Source organism: Archocentrus centrarchus, chromosome 9 (genome assembly GCF_007364275.1).
Source record: "Archocentrus centrarchus isolate MPI-CPG fArcCen1 chromosome 9, fArcCen1, whole genome shotgun sequence".
Classification (NCBI taxonomy): Eukaryota; Metazoa; Chordata; class Actinopteri; order Cichliformes; family Cichlidae; genus Archocentrus; species Archocentrus centrarchus.
This window is the reverse complement of record NC_044354.1, coordinates 14,270,238-14,290,174: the sequence shown is the minus strand read 5'-3', so window position 1 is coordinate 14,290,174 and position 19,937 is coordinate 14,270,238. Positions and strand designations below refer to the sequence as shown.

The 19,937-nt window shown below is 40.4% G+C and overlaps 1 protein-coding gene across 1 annotated transcript in view; it reads right to left on the bottom strand.

The window, feature by feature from the left end:
* Positions 1–16,606, bottom strand: part of wscd2 (WSC domain containing 2) — a 40,304-nt gene extending 23,698 nt beyond the window's left edge. Inside the window, exon 1 of the mRNA XM_030736907.1 lies at positions 16,121–16,606. The gene's annotated coding sequence lies outside the window, so the exon portion shown is untranslated. The remainder of the gene's footprint in view (positions 1–16,120) is intronic.
* Between the last annotated feature and the right edge of the window lie 3,331 nt (positions 16,607–19,937).

The following is a 19,937-nucleotide window of genomic DNA, read 5'->3' as shown; positions in this document are numbered from 1 at the left end:
CGATGGAGAGAAATCGGTCTCAGATTGGTCACGCGTGCCTCGCACAAAAAGCAAGCAACGTGAACAACAAATAGGCAAAATGCAACGACATACATCTGATTACTTAAAAAGAAAAAAAATGATCAGGTTCGCTTTGCATCTAAGATAATAAATGATATAAAATGTTTGTGATTTCTTCTGCTTTTGTTTACAGATGGTTAAATGCTCATGCACACATCTTGTGTTTGGTTTGAGTCTTTTCACCCTCTCAGCTCAGCATCAACTTTCATGTTTCTACTGAAACATGAAAATATTCTCCATATTCTCCAGTTTGCTGCTGTAAAATGTACTGAATAAATGTATCGCTATATTAAAAAAAACACCACCCACGTGCTGAATTGTCCATAAGCTGAGCAAGCGCCTCTCCAGTTTGCTAAAATATTTTATGCGGATAAAGAATCATACAGTATGCTACAAGTGAGATGATACCAGCAGTATCAGAGCGGTTATGCAATGCTGCTCTGATTTATAGTAAGGAAACAAAAAAGACACAGATAAACTGATACACATACACTCAGATACTCCCTATGATATGACAAGCAAAAGAGGAGGCAAGTTTTTATGCAAGATGTAAAAAGTTATTTTATGTCCTCAAGAAAGACCACCGAGATTTGAACTTGAAAAGGCTGAATTTTTAGTAGTCGTATATTTAGTCGTGACAGAAGCAGATAAAATATCCAGTTATATTACTTGATTCTGCAGATGTAATCAATTTCCATTCCTCCTCTCTAGATTGCCAAAAAAGCAGCATTCTTTTCACTGGGACGTGGGTGAGTCTGCTGAACTGGTGGAACTCTGAATCCCCAGAGTAAATCACACCAGCAGAATTAAATCAGCTATGATATCCTCCCACAGCTTTTAAATAGTGGTTTCTTCTGTGTGTGTGTGTGAGGGGGGGGGGGGGGGGGGGGGGGATACAGGAAAACAACTGTTTGTTGGAATGTCAGCGAGGTTGCGTTTGGTCAGCAGTGAAAAAAACAGAACGCCGACAGTCATTAACAATGGGTTTGCACGGGGAAAGAAACACACACTGTTGTGATGGAAACGAGCACTATCAACAGTGGCAGGAGGAAGAGGTTATCAGGAGCTCCGGTGCCAGTATTGGTACAAGAGGAAACCATTTGAGGTTTCTCTTATTGTCCTCTAACTCCCTGTTTGTACAACTTCAAGTCCCATCCTGTAAAAGAGCTGTTCTGTGGGACGTCTTCGTTCCTGTAGCAGCAGAGGGGTTAACAATGATAGCGGCAGCAGCCCTGACCCTCCCCTCACCCTGGGGCCTGTCTTTCCGCTCTCCTGGTGTGTCTGGCCTGCCAGTACGCATTAGCTATGATTGTCAAACCACATCAAACTAAAGATCGCATTCTTCCTCCGGTGACATTACTAAGCATGTTTGTTTTTACACAGATTCTTCCATTCATCCAGTTGCAAAGTTGCCTTACTGCAGGTCAGGGGGGGAAAGGTCAAACCAAGCAAGTTCTTGACATCTTCTCTGAATGATTCTTTATGTTTACTTCAGTGTCCGTTTAGGTGGATTTCTATGAAAACTTGATTGATCGCATGTAAAACTGAGAATCCTCAAATAGACCACTGCCAGCATTTTTCTGCTCTGCAGAAAAGATTCAAGTGGCTCGCTCAGCACAGATGGCAACTCTTAGAAGCGCATGACCCCTGAAAACTGGAGTGTGAACATGACTGTGTCCAGTAACAGCAGGATTACAGTGCCAAAGCAGTTTTCTTCCTTTAGTGTTTGGCAAAAGCTGCTGTGGTATGTGCTACAGTTTTGGCTTCCCATCTTGTTGTAAGCCATTTTAATTAAAACTGTATTTATCTCACTGTGTGCTCACATTAGTGATTGGCTCAATGCCCAATACACTTAATTAGTGGTGGCCACTCATAAGAAAACTCATCAGCAAAAGATGCTGGAATCACTGCATGGTGACAAATCGCATGAAGCAAAGCGCGCTTAAATCGCAGCACAAACATTTTGTTGCAAATGGTTCATTGTTACACTTTCTCCCAAGCCAACAAGATGCCTCCAGACCCCTGACACCTTAAAGTGTCACATCCTGCAATAGAGCTTCTAAATATAAGCTTCCACTAACAGCTGCTTATTATTAGGAAGTCTGTGTAGAACCTCTGTTGGGATATCTTAAAAATGTGAAACATCCGATTAAACTATGACATATTCAAGTACATGTGATGATAAAAGTTTTTGAAAAGGTTTTAAAAGGACTTGAGATGAGCTGCACTGCTGGCCTCTATTCTGTTTCCAGAATTGCCTGTTTAGCTTCATTTTAGGCTTGACCACCAAATTCCTGACTGAAAGGCTGTAAGGTGTTATTTAAACAGTGGTAAAAGTTCTGAATGGAGCTGCAGAAGTTCCATGAAGTGCAGCAGATCAGTGGCATGAATGTAAACACAGACTGTAAGATTAAGCAGAGAGTGATCAACATTGCTGCACCTACTGGTATGTTAGCCCAGTGTTAAGAGGATACCACGTTTACCACAAAAGCCATTGTTTTATTAAGAGAATATTTTGGGTTGATGTAAGCAGCATGAATGTAAATATAGAAAGATGGCAGCTTTATGTAAAATAAAGCATACATGCATGTATGTTTGAGTCCACGCTAATTGCTATTGTGTTCATGCTGCTTATTCAGCGGGGTATACGATGAAGGCAGCCAGGCTCTCTTTGTGTTAGCTCACTTGACAAAACCTAAAAACTCAACTGAAGACAACTGCAGTTGTCGACTTTTTCAGTGCACTCACTTAAGAAGGGGTGTTTCACACCTCCTATGACTCATCTTCACTCAAATGAGTGGTACCTACTAAATGATGATAAAAAAAAATCTACAAAGAGCATAAAAATATAACAGTAAATTGCAGTAAATCCTTTAAGTTTGTCAGCAGATCAAAGTGAAATTATCTTATTGATTGAACGCGTCTTCTTCGTGTGTGTTCTGTGTTGTAATAACTCCAATTCCAGCAGTGTGAAAGAGACTTGGCAGCAGATTTGAACAAAAGTATAAAAACATGCACATTCCTGTGAGAATCTGATGCAGTACTATTACAGCAGCGCAAACCGGACTTCATTTTTGATGTTAGTAAGGCACGGCTTAACAGCCTTTACATATAAAATGTATTTGCCCAGCATAGAATCTACTTAAAACATGCTGTGAATAAAAGAATCAGTGAAAATGTGGGGCTTCCTGCAGATTTTAAACCAAAACTCTGAACAGAACCTGCTCCAGACCAGATTTTTTCCATTCATAATCCAACCAAACTGTGGATTTGGGGGAGCGTTACCAACCTAAATGTACATAATATAACATCCCCGCAGCTCAAATCCACAACAGCAAGCACATAAGCAGCTCGAATTTCCAACACTATTGTCAGTGCTAACAGTTTGTAAAGAAAAGAAAGGAAACAATAAGCCTGCTACTAAACACAGCGCACACACAAACAGTTTTTTTTTTCATTAGTGATAATAACTGTAAAATACTGACCTTTGTCAGCTCACATCCTGGCCTGGAGAAATCAGTGTCGACCAGTACATCGCTATGAATCATCTAATTGCTTAATTATTAGTTATCACAGATGTATCATCATTAGTATACAGAGAGAGAGACACGACAGCAATTGTTCATCTTCCGTAAAACAATACTGAGAAGTTAATTCTTCAATTCAGGAAATGAGCCTGTGCGTGACATTTCAACATGTATGTGATGTTTTTTTTTCCACTCTATACCTTCTTGTTGTCATGAAAAGATTGCTGTACTTGGCCAGGCTAGTTAACCTCCCCCAAAAGGCCTGAGGTAATTATAAACAGCATTACATTTGGTACTGGAGAGAGGTGAACTGACCAATGACAGGAAAACATTTTAAGAACACCCCACGAAGCTTAAAAATTAAGCCCAGGATGGCAGGGAAAAAGGCTCATTGTAATCCTGATAAAACTCAACAGTCCATTAAGCTCAGTGGCAACTTTTACTCAGAAAAAGAAGAGGTAAATTAAAGGGTCTAAAAATAATGTAATCCTCTCTTTTGTCTAACGCACACTAGCATTAAGCTGCGGCGTTTTAATGGAGTCACTGATGATCATGAACATTTGCGCCAGTGCAGAGTGATAAGCAACTTACACAGCCACAAAGCAAAGTGGCAGTGAAAGAATAATCGCTCTATTGTGACTGTGGACACAAAGCAGCAGAGTTCAATTAGGAATGAGCAAAAAGACAAAAACTGGACAAGTCATCTGGATTAGCAAGGATTTTTCTGTAAATTTGAAAGAATGGTGAAAATAATGAAATGAAAAAGCAAGTTCTTTGACTATTTCAGGAGAGAACTGCTGGAACTGTTTTTGATGCAGACAGAATGACAGTTCTGGTATTAATAATGTGTCACGAAGCTCCTAGCAGAGATAAATATCCCAGATGCCTGCTGTGTGACTTTCTCATACACCCTCGATAGCTGTAGCGCCCAGATCCCAGTTGGCCACATAGATGGGCATTTGAGAAACAATCACTTGAATTGCTTCTCTCTAATGGCTTCATAAAAGAAGTAATTATTCTGCAGCGGGGAGGCGCTGTCAATGGGAGATCAAATGATGTCTTCCACTATCCAACCTTAACAAAGCTCCTCATTCAGGGCCTTACAGGGTATCTGCAGCTTTTTTTTTTCTCAAAGAGGAAAAGAGCTTTTTGCCCCACTTCTCTTCTCACACCTTCACTAAGCACACAGGATCTCTGCTTTAATTAAAAGTGAATTCTCAAAGCTCAGCTCTGCCGTGAATCTCAGTCCTCTCTGCTTGAATACACTTAAGGAGGGGATTGCGCAGGCTTTCAGTAAATGTTTAGTTGGTGAGGAGGAAGAAGAGGTGTGCTGGAGGAGGGATGATGAATGCTGTCTGGAAAGGTGGAAAGTTTCAATAGTTAATCAAAAAGCACAAGACTTTTACTTGTTAACTACAAGAAATATAGTTCTAGTTAGTAAGAGAGAACAAGGCAAGTGCTTGTATTTGGTATCACTCATCAAAAATATTCTTATTTATGTGAATCTGAGTACTCTTCATTTAGTGGTCACTGTTACCATCATTGTTTTGTGGAAAATATATTATTAGGGTGAAGGCTCTGCTCCATATATTGGATCTGCTCCATTTATTATTATTTATGCAAATGAATCGCCTTTTTGAGGGCCTAAACATGCCTGAAAAATCATGAATTTTGCAACCCATCAGAAATGATGATTATGCATTTTATGGAACTTAAAGAAAGTAGGTGCAGAGTACCCCCAACACGTACTTTGGCCTTCATGTATGAAACTGGTTACACATTATATTTTCACTGTTGGTTCTACACATGACATAAAGCAACAGGACACATAATTACTGGGTGCTCCGTAATACGGCCTAGTGGCCACAGGAAGCGATAAGTAACTCCTTTGTGTAACAGCCAGTTAGAATCTAGGACATAACGACTCGAATATACTGTTCATCTCCGTGTCTGTAATAGAGCATAATCAAGATTTATGACTTCCATGTGAAAGCAGGAAATGCGTCAACTGCAGCACGCCCCTGCAGCAGCACCCCTCGATGAGCACACCTCAATAAGCATAAAAGTGCAAGGGCCTTATCGTTGCTGCTTGTAGCTTTAATTTATTTATTTTTTGCAAATTATGTTTTGAGGGGAAATGAGGGTAATATCAGCAAAATTATATTCTCTGCCTCTCTAAAAGGTGCCACAATGAACAACACTAGCATCATTAGTCTAGAGGCCTTTGTTACTACCCAGAACTTAGACACCCACAATGAACAACAATTAGCATAACATTAATTTACAAGATGCACATTATCCATCCTCTTTGTCAAGAAAGTTGATGAACTGCATAGGAATGCTGTGGTAATACCAAAGGGGACTTATTTGACCTCTACTTATAATAAGTCACTGGGAGGAGATCAGAATGGGTGGAGGATGTATAAAATGCAGGATTTCAGAAGAGATGAGAGTCACACGTGTTTGGCAGCAATTAGCTAGAGCGAACAAAGGGAATACCAAAAACGGAGCTAGAGGAAGAGTGAATACTGCATTTGCATTCACCAAATGGACCGAAGAAAACAACTGCCAACGAAAGCTGGTGTATAACCGTCGAATATCAACTGTGTGTGTAAGCAGATGCTCGCCATCGTGTTTTCCATGCCAACTTGGGTTGGCCAGGAGATGTTTTCACATATTGTTGCCCATGAGTGGCCACAAAAACGAGTAAGAGATTCAACCGGCAGAGATGAGAGTGGGATCCTTTTTTGAATTACTCTCACACAGCATATACGGGCGCTTTTTTATTTGTTTGTTTTAAAAAGCAGAATTATCCCTTAACATCCTAAAGCACAAATATCTTGAACTCTATTTTTTGGCTAGCAGCAAAACCACTAATCCATATCAGAAGTTTAACAGCTTTTACTGCTAAAAACACCTAAAGGAAGCATCATTTTGTAATGATCCAAACTGCATCCTCTCCTACTCACAGAGACTCAGGGTTAAATTACTCCCAGAGGAAGATGTTGACACAACTGTCCTTGTGTATCACACGGCTCCTTCTGGAACGCCAGGCAGGGTAAGAACAGAAAAACAGTCGAGTGCTTGGTGGTGCAGCAGGAGGGGAGACAGACCCTCCACTGTATGACACACATTCAAGCTCCCATGTCAATGAGCAGCCACTCTGCTGAAGTGTCTTTAAGCAAAGAGCTGGATCCTCCAGCACTGTTGTTCTGCAGCTCTTCACTCTCACCTCCCACAGCAAGAGAAAAATGAAAGGAACATTGTTGTTATTGTTACGGAAATACAATGAAAAACAGACCAGACAGGAATTACTCGTCATAAAAGCAGCGACCATTAACGTGTGCTCACACAGCTCTGAAGACACCTGTTTGCACCAGGTTTTATTTGAAGCGATAGGCACTGGCAAAATCTCACTTCTTTATTCTAAAGTCCTTTCTGGTTCCTGTGAGAAACCAGTGTCTCAAATATAAATCCTATGCAGCTGAAACTGTCATCACCTAAAGAATTTTTTTTTTCAAATTTACTGATTAGAATTGTGTTTTTAAAATTTGGATTTTGACCTTTGAGAGCTACAGTAGATATGCCTAGAACACTCCCAAGAGGATTAAAGAGGTTACTCAGGAAGTTGTATGGACTACAAAAGGTGACCCTGTCCACGGCGCCACATGCTGGGATTACTTCAGCAGATACAAAATCCTCAAACTGCAAGCTGCTGCCTCAGCATGAAGCTCAGCAAACAACAGTATTCTCTAAAAGACTGGTATTGGTATGTGGTATTTTTCCACTTTATACTGGCACTTTAAGTGCCTGGATTAAAAATAAACTTCACATGGTCTTCAGAGTGAGCGAAAAGTACAGAATTATCATTGTTACCTAACAGTTTAATACATGTAAAATGCGGCTGCAAAAGCCTTCGTTCAGCTCAGTGTGGGAAAAGGACAGAAGTAGCGCAAAGTGCACTACAATTCTACTAAAGTAAAATTATATATATGACAGATATGATATGACTGCATTGTTGTATTTACTCCTTTCATCTGATTAATGTGGAAAGTAATCTGTAGTGTAGTTCAATCTACAGAAATATGTTATATTGTATTTGTTGTTAATATACTTTGTCTATAACCTAAATAGGTGGCAGTTAGTGTAGTACAGTAAAAAGTACAATATTTTCTGGGAAATATAGCAGAATAGAAGCACGTAAATGTAAGTATTCAGGGTAATTACATGTACCTCAAAATCCTTCTTAAGTACCGAGCTTGAGTCCACTAGATAGTTTCCTCAGAAACTGGATGAAATGGTTTGTTTTCTAATTCTACAACATTAAATAACTAGACTGCAGTGACAGTTGAGCAGTTATATATGGGGAAATAAACCACAAATGTCTTCAATTTGCAGTGTTTGCACAGACTGAAGTCCCAGCAGTGCAGAGTTTTATGCAGCCAAAGCATATGTTTTGAGTCATGACTGCAAATTATTTTCTCACTTCACTGGAGAAATATCCTCTTCCTGCTAGTATGTACCGGCCTATATTGCATTTACCACCTACACAAACAACTCACAGCAGAATCTCAAGTAACTGACACCCATACTGGTGCAGTGTCAAAACAGCATCTTATCTGCACTGAACATCATAGCGGGCTCATACAGTCTGACTTTATTTTACTTTAGAAAAAGATAATGAAAGGATAGCATGACAACAGTCTGCTCGCCTGTCATGGAGCGTTGTTGTACACAAGCTGTTTAGCAGTTTTTGATGAGCTGTTCAGTGTGAACAATTATGCAGGGCAGCGAGCTGGGTGCAGTGGTCTGGATGCATTCATCTGAGGAACATGAAGAGTGTACATATAATGGGATGGTCTGTAAGCACGCCTTGCAAAATGTGTAGTGAACCATGGGCCTCATCAGCATTGCGCAAATCTGCGTGCAAAAGGTCGAGCAGCACCAGAGGCCTACTGTCAACATATCCTTTCCAATTAGATATGAAGATTGTTAGAGGCCTTGCTGTTCTTATGTCCTATTTTTATTCAAGTGATGGTGTTGTTGATAAGTTGCTGATGTTTTGATGTCCTCGCTTTCGGTCCCATCAGTTCAATATTTCCACAACTGAGCATGTTTTAACTAATAATAACCACTTTTTTTTGGGGGGGGGGGTTATGTCTTCTTTAGTCTTTACCTGTGCATCTGTAATTTCTCTGCAGGCATGCTTTTTTGTTAATCTATTTGCATAGTGCGGTCACTTCATTTACTATTAGTTTCTTTTTGGAACCTGTTTCCTTTTAGCCATATAATTTAGCAGAACGTTAAACAGAATACGAATGGGTGAGTGTGACCAAACTTTTGACTGGTACTGTAAATCATTTACATTTTAAAGTGACGACTTTGAGTTACTGGGTGAAGTTTTATTTTAATATATTTCTGTTGATAAACCTTTACTTGTTGTGGGAATCTCAGTGTGACTCGTGAAACAACACTTTCACAATAATCTACCCACAGTAATTACAATACAGCGATTCTGCAAGACAGTTATCCATGACACCGCACCATATCTAAGGAGGGGAAAATAACTCTAAGAAGCCAAAAAGGAAAAAAAAAATGCTGGAATTTGTTTTGCATGCTTGCCAACATTGATATTTGGTAAGATGAAGCAATACAATATATTGTGTTGCTGATCTTTTGTCTCACTTTGTCAGTTTTCACATCTTATTCCATAATCCAAAGAAGGAAAATAATGAAATAATGGGGCGTATTGCATAAACCAAAAAGAAAATAATAAATACAAAACACAAAGTTCAAACCAAACTAATGAAATTACAACAAACCAAGCTGAACCAAAACCAGGTCTGCAGGTTTCTACAGAAAAGAAATAGGAGCTAATGCAATGAAAACGAAAATAAGGACAGCTGAAAGTTCAAGTATGAATGCTAGCATATCCCTCAAAGAAAAATAACAAAGGGACATAAGGAGTTTTTGTCAGCACATTCTTTTAAAAAAAATGAAAGTCTGTAATGAATTTAAAAATGTATTACTGTATTTTGAATAAATAGAGTCAAAGTAAATAACTTATGCATGAAAATATAGGATACTATAGGATCAAATGAAAGGACGCTGCTCTGATATTGCTGAAACCTTGAGAAATGCTGAAGTACTGGGGAAGGGCTGGATTGTTATGATGACAAGATGTTCAGTGTAATATTGAAAGTGACAGAGCATTTCAGGACAGTGGTATCCTATTTCAGTGTTATATAAGTATTGTTTGAGGCTGGTAAAAAGACAGAGGCTTGTTTCTCCTATGTATACAGCCCTTTCTGCTGTGAGGGTTGAAACAAAAGCAGGTTAATTTTAGGTTAATATGGTTGGCAGGTGCTTGTCAGACCCATCTTCTCTCATTGCCTCAAGAATTTCACTCTGACCAGTTTATCTTAGAGATTCTTGTTCTTCTATGGTAGACGTAGAATTGGGTACAGTATCTGGGGATTTATGACAGCAGCTTGCTTTGGGCTCGCAGGAAGAAGTGTGCCTCTGTGCTGCAGCCTGTATGAATAAAATATGATGTGCACATAGAGTAGTGCTTCACTGTTGCTCTGATGCAACATGGAACAACATCTCTAAAGCAAAGGAAGAAAAAAGAGGACTGTGCGTGTGTATACAACATTATGTGAGATACAAAAACAGAAATCTAGTAACTGCGTGACGACAGTGAGCTGCTCCGTAATTTTCGTGAGGAAACCCTCGCACTTCAAACATATGGTTGCATTTATTTAAAAGCTCAGGTCACCTTGGTTCCCAAAACACATTTTTCTCACTTCCCTTTTCTTCTTGTGGTGCAAACAGGCTTGGTTTAATGTGCTCATGTCTTCAATCACCACATTAGGTAGAAAAGTCCCTTAAAAGAAAACCCTCCACACTGAGGTCTGTGGACACAGCAAAGAAAAAAAAAAAAAAAAAAAAAAAAACACAGACCAGAACATTTATCATTGAGCATTTTGGATTATGAATTCTTCAAGATCTGGAACAAACAGAGAGAGATTAGCCCTAAGAGGCCCTGTAGTTATTCCAGGAGAGTGCTGAGCATGGATTACTTCTCCTAATGTCTACATTTACTGCAGCACATGTGGGAATGTTGTGGAGATGATATCTCTAAAAGAATAGACATAATAACTCATTCATACTGTGTTTGGATCAAAATAAATATAGAATTGATGGTAGAAACTGGTTTGAGTCTGATCTTTGTCATATTTAAGCACTAAGTGTGCAGAGACATGACAGCAAAGAATTCCCACAAGCTGCAGACTGAGTGTGTGTGTAAACTACTTAGCATGCAAGCAGAGAAGTCTAAATAAACAGCTGAAAGTTATGGATAAATCACTTTAGTGCCACAGTACGAAGGAGAGCTTCTTGAACAATTCCAGGATGTTTTATATGGATTCACAGGGGCAAGTGTTTTCTTAACAAAATAACTGCATAAAGTAATTTCTTCAAGAGGCTGGGAACCACTAGAGTCAAGAGCTTTACACTGAAAATAATGTGTTTTGAGCCTAATCTAAGAGTGCAGCCAGATCATGTTTATGTTGCCAGTTGACTGAGGAGAGGGGCTGAACAGGGAGTCCGTGAAGCACCGAGCGAAAACTCAAGTCATCCCACACCCCCACCCCCCCAACCCCCACAAGCAACCTGGGGAACATCTGTACCATCACCGAGAGAGCGGAGGTGATGAGGGTTGACATGGCGTGGCGATGGGCTCGTGCTTGACCAGGCGTGGTGCAGTTCCTGCATGTGATAGCTTCCAACGTCACATCCAACCTGAGCAGTATTACTGACAGATGGAGAACATGAGCACTGAGGAGGAGTTCATGTGTGTGCGCTCTGCTCACTGCCAGATTCAGAAAAGTAGCTGATAAGGGGATAGACTTAGGCGCTTATCCTGCTTGCTGCTGGAAATTAATGGAACAACATGTAAGGCTGAGTGTAAGAATAATAAGCCCCTACTTTAGGCGTGCCATGTATAAATAGGCGCGGCTTGGTTACTGTTGCACATCTTTCAGATGAAATCCCAGTAGATGCAATTACCGAGCACAAAACTATCATGAGGACATGCTAGGACTTACCATTTAATGGCATACTGCTAACAGGAAATGAGTGAAAGTAGTTTATCCATTTAAAAACCTGAGTATCCTGTTATTGCAGGGGTAGATGGGAGGTTAGGGGGGGAACAAAATGATGCACATTTTTGATTTGCCCAAGTAGTTCATTTTACAGCAACCTGACAAATTTCTCTAGCAAGTGTGACAGCCCAATTAGGGAGCAGCATGCTGAAAGGAGATCTGAAGCCAGTGCTGACACTGACTGCACAAGTTGACAGACCCGGAGGGGGCTCCACTCCTTCAGATTCTTTATCACACTGGGGCTCCTGCTGCTGTGCCGCAGTATTGTTGGGATAGGGCTTATCAAAATCTTCTGACATCCTCTTTAAAGCAAAAGCTTGTCTAATTCTTCACGGTACAGTCTGGAAGTGGATGGATGTGTTTTTACAGATTGACTAACACTGCTTGGAGTTATGCTCGCAGTGCTGAGAAAGCACCACAGGGCTGGTACATGGAATGAATATCTACTTTATTGCCCCAATAAAGCTAATAAAAGAGTGTTTTGCTGTCATTAAATTATACCAACAACAAACAAATTACAGCTTGTTATTTTTACCCCCACATTACTCAGTTTCCTTCTTCAGAGTATAAATAACTTTTATGTGAGAACTCATTTAGGAGTATTAATGCAGCTTTTGTTTAAGGTCAGGAACATTAGCTAAAGACTAGTTCCTAAGAGCGGAGTTAGTAAACTACATTTTTTTTTTCTCTGTTTAAAGCCTCTCCTGTTGCCAGATTGGACTTCTGTTGGGGCAGCAGGTATAAAACACAGAGCCCAGCAGTTTAATGCAAACAAGAGCCTTTTTGTGAAGCAGGGATCAAGTTGAAGAACGAACAAGGGGGTCTGCTACTCGAGGTGAACAATTACAGCAGTGATGTGCTAATCCCACCGACAGGCAAAGTCTCAAGGTCAGCTGTAGACCACAGAAAATGTGTCTTTTATAGTCACCTTTTCTGCCTTATCTTCTGCTCCTCATCAGTTTCCATTTTACCCAATTTACAGTCTATTTGCCTCTCATCCTTCTCTCTCAAACATCTACAACATCATGCCATCTGACTAAACGTTAGCAATCAGACATCTGCGAGGCAGTCTGACGGTGCGGAGAACAAACAAGGAGCCTCAGATCCCGACAGAACAATAAATGTTGTGATAGTTCCAGTTTGGGGACAAAGTCTCAGAAGAGGAGAGTGTGTTTTCTGCACTGAGTGAGTAGCATTCTATGTAGCCAACAAAAAACGATTTAACAATTATTAACTGCTAAGAAAATATGGACTGTGCTAGATAAAACTTATTCAGAAAACTAAAGAACTTGACACGCATGGATTAAGTACGAGGTGAGTACACCGTTTAACAGGCAAAGAGATGGAAAGGCAAATCTTGCTTTTGAGCTGGCTGGTACTCATATTTGAACTTGTTTATTTCCACAATTTTTGCAAGCATGCAAAAACATGCAAAAAGATAAATAAATAAAATTAAAAAAAAAAACAAAATAAAAGTAGTAGTTCATGTTCCAGAAACCCAAAAAATGTTTGCATGACACTGAAAGAGCAACTGCTATTTAGCTGCAACACAATAATTATGTACTATGCACCCCATGAGGATATAAAAAGTATACAATAATTACCCACCGAACATACTTGTCCCCAGTAAAAACCACACTCGATCTGCCAGGATGTAAGGAGATCAACAATATGCAAGCACATAACCTTGCAGTGTGACTCAGAAAGATACAAACAGAGGCCACATATTAGCCTCGGTTGGATTAAACATGTCCTCAGCAGGGTGCCTGTGTCTGTTTGAGAGAAAAGCCTGAACAGCAGGTCTCTGAGTTCAAAAAGATAATTGGCTTTTAGATTATATTCACTCATTGCAAACTGACTGTGAGCAGTCTGAAAGGTTTTTTTTTTTAAAACATAGTGATCATCAGAACAGAGACACAGGAAATAGACTTTAATCTGGTGGACTATGTTGTCTAGATGTTTTTTATATCAAGGTCACTGGTCTTCTTCTTTAGTTTACTTGAGCTTGATAAATCATATCCACATTGAATATCTTTCAGCAAAATCCCCACACTTGAGTTACAGATAAGTATTTGGGGGTTTCCCGGCTTTGTCTGATGTCTGCCTCCCAGTATTTCTTCACCACCTGTCTAGGCAGTCATTATCTGGATACGTCTCACAGAAGAAGCCTGCCGTTGTGAATAATCCTGGTATAAGCTGAAAATCTGGCTGAAGTGTGCACACAGCGAGGATGACCCACTCCTTCGGCCTGTGCAACCGTAACACAGTTTTAAAGATTATCCTCTTTCTAAAATCAACTCTTCCTCCAAGCAAATGGAAAAAAAAAAATCAGTTACTGTAAAACATAACACACGAAGGGACAGCCCTTCTGTGTGGTATTCACATCCATGCCACAGAGTGTGGAACTACTGGTATATGTTTGAACCTGAGACACTATAAACAGTCTGAAACTTTCAGCATGTCTTTGGTGAAGACCGCCGAGTATTTAATGCTAAGCTATTTTTGTAGATGCTCTAATGAGGATCTTGACATCCTTTCTTGACTGTGATATATATCAGGAAGGAGAGCACCATCCACTACTGTCATTTCACTGTAATGGCTAGCACAAGCATGCAAACTGCAATTCCTCTCAGCTCCTCTGTCGATCTTCAAAGCTTGTGGCCATTGGAAATGATCCACGCCACGTCCCCGGCAGGTCCCCAAGAGGATGAAGAAATAAGTGCCGAAGGAATTCAAAGCCTTCTCACTCTGCTGCCTGCCACCCAGTTGCTACACAAAGGACTTCATATGTGAGCACTTTCAGGTTTCTCACAGATAATCCTGCGTGTGATATTCCACATCAAGCTTACAAAAATAGTTTTTTTTTTGCTTTCAGGATTTCATCTTCATGCTCACTGAGGGTATCGTAGAGATACAAAATGCGGTGACTTTGACCCTGATGATTCACTGCATCTGCAGCAGAATCTATTTGACTGCTATACAAATATGAATTTCAGCCATCAGCATGTTTCCCTGACGTCTGTTCACTTCTGCCTGAGGGAGGACTGAGCTCGTGGGAGAGCACAACCAGTGTTAGCAACAATAAAATCTGTCCAATTTTATTTTTAAATGAGCAGGTTTCCGCCTCGCACAACTGAAACCACAATGATATTAAAATGTGACAGAGATTTCTAATGGTTTTCACTCAAATAAAGAGAAATCGAAAGGTTAGGTTATATTTTACAGTGATATTCACAGTATTGATCAATTCGGCTTGGACTAGATTCAGGAGCTATGAACTGAGTGCCATAACAAGAGGTTTGTCAGGCTCTATGCTTTTTATTTACTGCCATGACAAGTGCTGAAACACCAGCATGACCAATTAGTCTCATTCATCAATTGATTTTAGAGCATCGTGATCCATCTTAACAGCCACTACTCTCTTCTTGCTCTTCTGCCTCCACACTCCACAATGAGCACTTGCTCAATACAGAGCACACCAAGGTCATCAGAAACAAGGAGGGTTAGTGGAGGTCGCTGGATGTGCATAATTTTCTTGTAATGCTGAGGATGGATGCAAATTAAAGTACACATTCACATTGTATTTCTTACTTGTTTCTTGATGTAAAATCCTATCCACTATATAAAAGGCAGCGGCAGTGTTTTCAAACTGACTTAAACCCAAAGATATTCCGTTTTCTCCAAAACACTGAAAGGAAATGCTTTAAGAGAACCAAAAAAAAAATACCCTCAGTTACACAGGCAAACATCCTAAAAAAAAATACTAAAATTGGTTTCCCAAAACAAATAAAGAAATGGAGGCCAATATAGGTTAGGAATGCAGGCCTATTTTCTGGATCTGATTTGCAGCTCTTTAAAAAGAAAATTAGCAGGTGGGCTCTAATGAAACACCAGTATCTTCACACAAATGGTGAGGGGGTTCAGACTGTGGCCACCGGCCAGGCAGCTGGTTAGACTAATGCATTTGTAGTGGCCAGTGCGCTGAGCACATACACAAGATGTTACATAAAAAACAGGTACTTCCGCACTGTCGATTTGAAAACACAACTAAATTAAGAGCAGAACAGATTCGAAGATCTAGTTTGCATAGGTATTTTTTTAGCACTTTAGGCTCAGTGTAAGCGAACCATATGAGCTGTCTTTCCAACAAGTGACAGCTGAATTCTGGAAAAGCCATTTCTGAGTTTAGTGATTTTGCTCTGAATCACTATTACAGCGCAGTTGCACTGTGTGAACATCAGGACTTCTGCAAAACCAATATCAATACTAACCAAGCGCTGCCTTGCAGGACAAATGCTGCAGTAAAGATCTTTTTCTTGCTTTTTATCATAAGAAATAATATGCATGCGTGGGTAGTCGTCGGCTTACCTTGAACATGAGTCAGAATAAGGCTTTCAACACAAGGTTTGATGTTGTTGCAGTTCACAGTACGCAACTCAGCTTAGGATGGATGGTCAACCTCTCGGGCTTAGACATGATTCATATCCACGATAACTCGGCCAAATATGAACAGCACCATGCTCTCTGAAAAGCTGCTACTGCAAATGTTAGTTTGTCAATCCCATTAGCCCGTAAAGTCTCTCGGTGCTGCTCAATAATCTGCTGTAGCGCTGATGAACCGCTACACGGTTCCAGCTCTCAGTCGGAGAAGGAGGGGAGTAATGTTAATGGCCTTGCCAATGGACGAGCCCCTCTGACACAGCCCCCTCTTCGCTCCAGTCGCTTCAGTCATCTGTTCAAGTCAAACTGCGAACGCAGGCGGTGGGTCGACTTGTCCTTTCTGTCGCCCGTCCGATTAGAAGAGGGCTGTTTGACGCGGCAAAGAAGCAGTGCCGCCGCACCGTGTGCCCTGCGCTCCCACGCGGACCAACAGCACTGCCTGCTGTACTTAAAGAGACACAGCAGAGCACGCAGAGGCGCAGCAGTCCCCCCCGACGCTCAGATTTTCCGGGCCACACAGGTGAGATTCGGCGCGGTGGCGGCGGCAAACTCCCCCTGCGGATAGACCGATAAAAAATACAATTTTCATGAGCGGAATTCAGTCAGAATCAGATGCAGCGTTTGCCCATACAAGCAGTCTGTGTGGGTTATATGCTGCCATGCACTGGGCTATATGACGCATGCAAAAGTTTGGGCATCCTTATTTAAAATTTTAAGTGAGTGGGATGAACTAACCTCCAAAAGGCACTCTTAATGCAAGCCAGATTACATACATTTACAAATATCTAACTTTCCACACTGAGCAGCTTCTTAGGCACGCAGATGTTTCCTCAGTTCCTGATGTGATCAACAAACAGTATGAACACCAAGAAGAAAAATAGGATTGCAAGTAGGGCTGCTGTGTAGCCACAACTGCACAATAAGGCTCTTCATGGAAGAGTCATAAAAAGGAAACCTTTCCTGTGTCCTTACCACACAATTCAGCTCCAAAAGTTTTGGAGTGAAACTTCTAAATAAGCCTGATGCATTTTAGAAAAAAAAAAGTCCTGTTGACTGATGAAATTAAACCAGAACTTTGGCTGCAAAAAAAGGCTGAAGATTTTAATGAAAAGAACATGACTTCAACTGTTAAGCACAGGGAGGGCTGGCCATGTTCTGGACTTGTGCTGCAGCCAGCAGCATGGGAGAAAGAATGGATTCAACTAATGCCAGAAAACTGTAGAAGCCAAAGTCACACTGTGTGTAAAGAAGCTGAATATGAAAAGAGGACAGCATTTACAATGGGATCATGGTCCTAAGCACATATCAAAATCCACAATTGTTTTTTTTGTTTTTTTTTTTTCTAGAGACAAAAACTGAAGGCTTTGCCCGGTCCCCAACCTAAACATTATTGAAAATGTGTGGTTAAAACTTTAAAGATGTTACAGGAAATCCCCAAAACTCATACAACTAGAAGTCTTTAACTTCAGGAAGAATGAGCCAAAATCCAACAAACAAGAACTGAAAGATCCTTAGGAGGCTATTAAGAGTGTTTATAAGCCGGAATACTTGCCAAAGGGGGAGTTAAGTACTGAAATGAGTGCCTGAAACTTTTAGTTTCTTATTTCAAAGCTGTAATAGAATAGAATAATGAAAAATAACAGAAACAGAATCTATAAAATTATCCCTTCTGTAAATTGGGTTATCTTTTACTTCCTCTGCATTTTACAGTAACAGGTGTGTCAATTTATAGTAAATTAACCATCACAAAATCTGTTTAAAGTATGCAGAAATTTTTAATTTGGAAAGTAAACTTGCCCTATTATGAAATGGATCAGTGTAATGTATGTAGCTTCCTGTTGGAACCTACTTATCAGAATGACTGGAAGCAAGGAAAGTAATAATAAAAGCAGATATTGCTGGTAATAACATCAATAACAGTGAGGGGGGGGGGGGGGGGGGGTCTGCCTGCTTTGCATGCTGATTTTTTTATCCTTTTCTGTATCAGCCTTCACAAACACACATCCAGATGTTCAGCTGTCCCTGCTGCACATAGGATTTCTAGTCAGATCGGGGTGATCATCCATTCTGCTTAACCACAAATCTCTTTGTGTGTAAACTGCGCTCTTCAATCACTTTTATTGTTCTGTCCCTGATAGTCGCTGCTGTTAAATCAATGGCTTAGAGCAAGTGCTTTACACAGATCCTTAGGGGTATGTACACAAATAGACACCCACATGCAGAGACCATATACACTATATTATAGATGATATACAGGGATTTTAAAGTCTCCAGTCCATCTGGCTTGCATGTTTCTGAAATAAAGGAGTGTGTCTGTCTGAGAGATTAACTGTAAATGAATAAGTATTGTGAGTTTGTCTCACCTGTGAGACAAAGCCTGTGTAGTCCCTGTGTAGCTCCAACACCTGCTGTTTGGGCAAACCACTCAGTTATTGCAAGTTTAACGCTAGTCTGTCCTTAAGGGATGGTGTGCTGACACAACAGAGATGACTGTGCATATTTCAGCAGCATCAATTCAGGGGTAGTTTGTTTTCTGTAGCGCTGTCACCTACAATTACTCTCCTCTTCATGGTGACTCAGCAATGGACTTCAACTTAGAGGTCTTGAAATCACAAGTGTGCAGTGGTGATATTACTCACGATGACTCAGGCAGACAGGAGGGGACAGTGTCCAAACAAGCACGTACTCTGTTATTTGAGGTTTGGTGGCTTGCTGATAGATGCAAAGCAATTCTTCTATTTATTTCTTTATTTATTTATTTTTCCAAGGATATACAGACATACGTTGGAGGTCAGGAGTGGGGTATAAATCATGTGGTGCAAGAGATAAAACTCCTGGCCAGCCAACAGTCCTCATACATCACAAGCCAGCAGTCACTGCATTGTGAGTCTGTGTGTGCATGACAGCCACTGGTTTGTATCCCCCTCAGATTTCAGAAAACTGAAGTAAATAGATGATAATGGGCTCATTGTGTAAATCTCTTTTCTCTCATGGGGATATGTTGGCGGTGAACTGAAAGAGGAGACAGAATTTTCCGATTGTAACTATATTCTGATGGTTCTCTTTCATGTCGCCATCTGACAAATGCACCAGATAGTGCACAGTCCAACAAAAAGCTCAGTCACTGTGTACATTTTTTTTTTTTTATCCCTTCATGTTTCACTGGAATATTCCTGCAAAAAAAAGCATATCTCAAGCAAGATCATTCTTTCACAGATAATTTTAATGCATAGGCCCTGATCCAACCTCTTTGTGTTCAATTGTTTCCCCCTTAAAAGGGTCAGTGTAACCTTCTGTGCTGTTTGCAGAGCTTCGCGTGATATACTGAAGCGACAGTATGGGAAGAACCTTACAGAAGAACCTTATGGAAGAATCGAATATATTCCTTTTAGGTAAGTTGCCAGCATCACATGCGACTAAAAGATCTCATGATGTAAAAATGATGTCAGCATGTGCCTCATCACTCACAGCTTTCAATAACACCTTAGTCAGAGAGCCACTGTGAGTGTTTTTAAGGCATGTCTCGAAGTGCTAAGATCAACTTAATTGTCACAAGAGATTAGAAACAAAGCAACTGGGAATGTCAGATTTGCCTCCATCACACTCAGAGCAATGACATGTCAACACTGAAACTGCAGCTCATCAACTCTGAAAGCGGCTGACATCGTGTAAGGTGCACAGGCAGAAGAGTGAAGTAAGGAGGAAAATGCAATTCAGCCAGAAGATTGTTGTTTCCATCTGTAGT